This window comes from Mobula hypostoma, chromosome 2 (assembly GCF_963921235.1).
Source record: "Mobula hypostoma chromosome 2, sMobHyp1.1, whole genome shotgun sequence".
Lineage (NCBI taxonomy): Eukaryota > Metazoa > Chordata > Chondrichthyes > Myliobatiformes > Myliobatidae > Mobula > Mobula hypostoma.
The window spans coordinates 242,456,752-242,463,179 of NC_086098.1; the positions used below are offsets into that span (position 1 = coordinate 242,456,752).

At 47.4% G+C, this 6,428-nt stretch overlaps 1 long non-coding RNA gene across 1 annotated transcript; it reads left to right on the forward strand.

The window, feature by feature from the left end:
- The first annotated feature begins 1,890 nt into the window (after window positions 1-1,890).
- Window positions 1,891-4,967, forward strand: LOC134343028 (uncharacterized). The gene is made up of 3 exons (XR_010017145.1): window positions 1,891-2,167; window positions 2,821-2,888; window positions 4,255-4,967. It is a non-coding gene; the product is annotated as an uncharacterized LOC134343028 (long non-coding RNA).
- Window positions 4,968-6,428: the final 1,461 nt, after the last annotated feature.

Below are 6,428 nucleotides of genomic sequence, written 5' to 3' on the forward strand. Positions count from 1 at the left end.
TCCCCGCCCCGCCCCGCCCCGCCCACACGCAGCGCACGCTGCGGGCTGTTGGCCCCGCCCACACGCCGCGGTCGAAGCTGCGGTGCTTGGCGCTGGCCTCGTGCCCGGCCCGCGAGCTACGGGGATTGGCTCCGCCCACCTGCCGACTCGAAGCCACGCCCCATTGATGTCCCTCACCCTAAACCCAGTCTAACCTCGGACCCCTCCTGAGCCACTAAACCCAATCCGGATTCAAAACAGATCTGATCCCTCAGAAACAACAGGAATTCTGCAGATGCTGGAAATTCAAGCAACACACATCAAAGTTGCTGGTGAACGCAGCAGGCCAGGCAGCATCTATAGGAAGAGGCGCAGTCGACGTTTCAGGCCGAGACCCTTCGTCAGGACTAACTGAAGGAAGTTAGTTAGTCCTTCAGTTAGTCCTGACGAAGGGTCTCGGCCTGAAACGTCGACTGCGCCTCTTCCTATAGATGCTGCTTGGCCTGCTGCGTTCACCAGCAACTTTGATGTGTGTTGCCTGATCCCTCAGATCCAAGCCTGATTCACTGAACCCTTGAGTTGATCCCTCAATCCCCCAGGGTTGGTCCCTCAAAACGCTAATTTCTGGGCTGATCCATAAATCTCACAGCAGCCTTGCATTTGGTTCTCTAGCCCAGGCAGTCACCCACCCTCACCGTATCCAGCCCTGGCCCAGAACGCACTCAAAGGGCAAACACGAGCAAATCTGCAGATGCTGGAAGTTCAAACAACACACACAAAATTCCGCCACCTCCAAAGTGATCCCACCACCAAGCACATCTTTTCCTCCCCCCCTTCTGCTTTCCACAGGGATCACTCCCTACGAGACTCCCTTGTCCATTCGTTCCCCCCCCCCATCCCTCCCCACTGATCTCCCTCCCGACATTTATCCTTGTAAGCGGAACAAGTGCTACACATGCCCTTACACTTTCTCCCTCACCACCATTCACGGCCCCAGACAGTCCTTCCAGGTGAGGCGACGCTTCACCTGTGAGTCGACTGGGGTGATATACTGTGTCTGGTCCGGTTTGGCGAGACCCGACGCAGACTGGAGGATCGTTTTGCTGAACACCTACGCTCTGTCCGCCAGAGAAAGCAGGATCTCCCAGTGGCCACACATTTTAATTCCACATCCCATTCCCATTCTGACATGACTATCCACGGCCTCCTCTACTGTAAAGATGAAGCCACACTCAGATTGGAGGAACAACACCTTATATTCCGTCTGGGTAGCCTCCAACCTGATGGCATTAAGATTGACTTCTCTAACTTTCGCTAATGCCCCTCCTCCCCTTCTTATCTCATCCCCTATTTTATTTATTTATTCATTTATTATTCCCCCCTCCTTTTCTCTCTCTCTCTCTCTCTTTCCCTCACACAATCACTTCTTGCCTGCTCTCCATCTTCCTCTGGTGCTCCCCTCCCCCTTTCTTTCTCCCGTGTCTCCAGCTTTGTATCCCTTCAGCCAATCAACTTTCCAGCTCTTAGCTCCATCCCTCCCCCTCCTGTCTTCTCCTATCTTCCCCACCTCCCTGTTTCAAATCTCTTACTATCTCTTCTTTCAGTTAGTCCTGACGAAGGGTCTCGGCCCGAAACGTCGACTGTACCTCTTCCTATAGATTCTACCTGGCCTGCTGTGTTCTACCAGCATTTTGTGTGTGTTGCACTCAGAGGGACAGCCTTTTCAAATGCGACCCCCGTAAGCAGTACCCTTGCGTACTAATCAACTCTCAACCCTCAGGTCCATGATGAAAACTGCAGTTGACCCATGGTGTAGCAACCAATTAATGCAAAAAAAAAACTCAGGAAAATTCCAAGCATAAGCAGTGAGCGTGACGCAATTGCGGGGCACTCGGGAGTTCAGAGTTCAATTCCGGTGCCGGGCCCGTCTGTAAAACGTTCGTGACAGTAGGGGTTCCTCCCGATGCTCCAGTTTTGTCCCACAGCCCAAAGATGTACTGGCTAGCAGACTAGTGTGAAATAGGTGGCTGCCGAGCTATGCGACTCGTCGGGTCGGAAGGGCCTGTTTCACGCTGGGTCTCAAAATGCATGAAACTAATTCCCCAGGACTAATCCGGTGGGGATAACTTCCACTCACCCCATCACTGAACTGTTCCCACGACATATGGACTCACTTTCTTCATCTCAGGTTCTCGATATTTTATTGCTTATTATTTATCATTTTTTTTCTCTTTTGCAATTGGTCAGTTTATTATCTTTTGGTTCTTCTTCCGTCCTGTCTTTCATAGATACTATTATGTCTCTTGGATCTACTAAGTAAAGGAAACAAATCTTAGGGTTGTAAATGGTGAAGTGTATGTACTTTGATAAGAAATTTACTTTGAATTTGGGACTTTGATCCCTCAAGCCCAGCCTAATCTAAGCCTGGGTGTCCACATCCACACCCGATCCCTCTGAAGCCAAGCTCGATCCACTCATCTCAGCCCTCGTACACTAAACCCAGCTTTGATCCTTCCAATCCCAGCTCCGATCTCTCTAAAACCCGCCCTGGCTCCCAGAACCGGGGACCCACTAGATCTAGCCCCGACCCCTCTAAACCCAGTGGCGGAGGAACACAGCATGGACCCACAACCCACCATCCGCTCAGACCATCAGCCCTTATTTCCGTCCCCTTACTGTAGATTCTGCACCAGGGGCAACTTAACCCTCATGTGTCTGGGATGTGGGAGGAATGTAGATCGGGGGGTGGGGGAGGAAATACATCCATATAGACATGGGGTCTCTATCCCACCTAAACACAGCCCTGACCCTCTACTCTGCTTTTCTGCTCTCTAAATATAGGGTACTGACCCGAAACATCCCTTTGACCTCCAACCATCAGGCAGAAGAAACGCAAGTATGAAAACAAGGTCTGTTAGGCTGGGTGACAGCTTCTTCCCCCAGGCTGTGAGATTTCTGCACACCCAGCACACATTATTAACAACAGTGCCAGTGCAGTAACGTTTTTGTATATTTAACTCCATGTCGCCTGTACAGTATATGCACTGTCTGTCACCTTGTGCATCCTCAGAATATATCTTTTTAATATGTTCATATTGTTTTATGTGCTATGGATGATAAATGCACAGGGTTTTGCACCTTGGTCTCTGGTCGTTTAGTTTAGCTGTGTTCAGTTGAACTTGAACTTAACGATTCCTTGCGCTGCACGACCCACTGAGTTCCTGCAAACAGGCTGCTTGTTGCTGCAGATGCCCTTCTCCCTGGCATTCCAAAATCAGAGCCTGAACCCCAAACTCCAGCCCTGGAACTACACTGGACAGCGAACTCTTCACTTCCCTGGCCACGGATGGCGAGGAGAATCAAACTTACCCCTCAGTGAGGTTTATTTTCCAAGCTAACATTACACACAAGCCCAACAAAGATTACCACAGAAAGAATTATCTGGGAATACAGATCTGTAATTCCTCCAAAGTGACATTACAGGTAGAAGACCTCAAAAAGGCAGCATCCATCATTAAGGACCCCCATCACCCAGGACATGCCCCCTTCTCGTTGCTACCATCAGGGAGGAGGTACAGGAACCTGAAGACACACACTCAACAATTCAGGAACAGTTTCTTCACCTCCACCATCAGATTTCTGAATGAACAATGAACCCATGAAGACATCCTCAGTATCTTTCCCTCTTTTTGCACAATTTATTCAATTTATATTTTTATATATACAGTACTATGTAAAAGTCTTAGACACATAATGTATATATGCCCTAGCTAGGGTGCCTAAGACGTTTGCACTGTACTACCGCCGCGAAAATAAAAAAAAAACAAATTTCATGATATATGTGAGTGATGATAAACCCGATTCTGACATGGGTCTCTGTTGTAGACTGAATGTACAGGGAGACGTGAAGCATGGTTGGGGAGAGGGGAGGAAGCAGGAAGCACCAGAGAGACATTCTGTAGTGATCAATAAACCAATTGTTTGCAATCAAATGACTTTGCCTGGTGTCTCGGGACTGGGTGTGTCTGCACCCGTGCCAACCCCCGCCCTGGCACTCCTGTGCCACCTATCCCACACCCCTCCCGCAGCACTCCACCCTCACCATTCCCAACATCATTTGCTCTTGCCAGATTTAGAAACTCACTCTCTGCGCCACATTGACAGATACAATACTGTGCAATCATAGGCACCCTAGCTGTATATACGTGCCTAAGGTTTTTTCACAGTACTGTATATTCTATTGTAATTTACGGTTTCTATTATTCTGTATTGCAGTGTACTGCTGGAACGCAAGGAATGTCAGTGACAGTAAACCTGATTCTGATGCCAAATCAGGGTCATAACGGGATCTTTTGGCATATTGGCCTTCACATCTTCTCCCAGTCTGTTGTCACCAGAACAAGCTTCAATGCGATGGTGTGCTGAGGCAATATCATCAGCACAGGTGGTGCGAACAGGCTCAACAAACCGATTAGAAACGCTGACTCTGCTATAGGTGTCAAACTGGACACACTGGAGGCTGTGGTAGAATAAAAGGACCCAATGGAAAATCCTGGCAATTCTGGACAATGTTTCTCACCCTCTGCATGCCACCTTGGCTGAACGAGGGAGCACTTTTAGTAATAGACCTTGACAACTGCACTGCTCCAAAGAGCGCTATATGAGGTCATTCTTACTTGTAATGCTACTGTGTCACTGTAATTTCCTTTGGGATCAATAAAGTATCTATCTATCTATACTGTGTATCACAGTATTGAGCACAGGAGTTAGGATGTTATATTGAAGTTGTGTAAGATGCTGATGAGGCCTAATGTGTGCTCTTCTAGTCACCTACCTAGACAAAAGATTGAGAGAATACAGAGAAAGTTTACAAAGATGTTGCCGGGATTTGGGGACCTGAGTTATATGTTGAATAGGTTAGGGACTTTATTCCTGAAGCGTAGGAGAATGAGGAGAGGTTTGATAGAGGTATACAAAATTTTGAGGGATGTCGATCGGGTACATGCAAGCAGGCTTTTCCACTGAGGGTGGGTGAGACAAGAACTGGGGTTCATGGGTTTAGGGTGAAGAGTGAAATGTTGAAGAGGAATCTGAGGGGGGGACTTATTCACTCAGAGGGTGGTGAGAGTGTGGCACGAGCCGCCAGTGGAAGTGGTGGATGCGGCTTTGTTTAAGAGAAGATTGAGTAGGTACAGGGATGAGAGGGATATGGTGAGCTGTGGTCCCCATGTGGCTCAATGGGAGAAAGCAGAGTATTGACTAGATGGGCCAGAGGACCCGTTTCTGTGCTGTAGTACCATAAGACTCTAAGGACAAAGAAATGGCAGATGAACTTAATGGGTATTTTGTATCTGTCTTCACTGCGGAAGACACTAGCAGTGTGCCAGAGGTCTGTGAGTGTCAGGGAGCAGGATTGAGTGTCGTTGCTATTATAAAGGAAAAAGGTCTTAAGGTGGATAAGTCACCTGGACCAGATGGACTGCATCACAGAGTCCTGAGAGAGGATGCTGAAGAGATAATGGATGCATAGGTCATGATCTTTCCAGAATCACTTGATTCTGGCATGGTCCTGGAGGACTAGAAGATTGCAAATATCACTCCAATATTTAAGAAAGAAGGAAGGCAAAAGAAAAGAAATAGGCCAGTCAGTGGCTGGGAAAGTGTTGGAATCTATTATTAAGGATGAGGTTTTGAGGTACTTGGAGACTAATGATAAAATGTCAAAGTCAGTATAGTTTCTGTAAAGGGAAATCTTGCCTGACAAATCTGTTAGAGTTCTTCGAGGAAGTAGCAAGCAGGGTGGACAAAGGGGAGGCAGTGGATGCTATTTACTAAGATTTCCAGTAGACACTTGATAAGGTGCCACATATGAGGCTGCTTAACAAGATAAAATCCCATGACATTACAGGAAAGATACTGGCATTGATAGAGGAATGGCGGAGGCAGCGAGTGGGAATAGAAGGGGCCTTTCCTGGTTTTCTATCAGTGTCTAGTGGTGTTCCTCGGGGGTCAGTATTGGGACCGCTACTTTTCACATTGTTTGTCAGTGATTTAGATCATGGAATTGATGGCTTTGTGGCAAAGTTTGCAGATGATATGAAGATAGGTGAAGGGGTAGGTAGTGCTGAGGAAGCAGTGTGATTACAGCAGGACTTAGACAAATTGGAAGAAAGGGCAAAAAAGTGGCAGATGGAATACAGTGTTGGGAAATGTGTGATAATGCATTTTGGTAAAAGGAACTATTATCTAAATGGGGAGAAGGTTCAAACATCAGAGGTGCAGAGGGACTTAGGAATTCTTGGGCAAGCCTCCCAGAAGATTAATTTACAGGTTGACATTTATTTCAAGGGGAATAGAATATAAAAGCAAAAGGATAATGCTGAGCAATGGCCGCATTTAGAGTATTGTCAACAGTTTTGGGCCCGATATCTCAGAAAGGATGTGTTGTC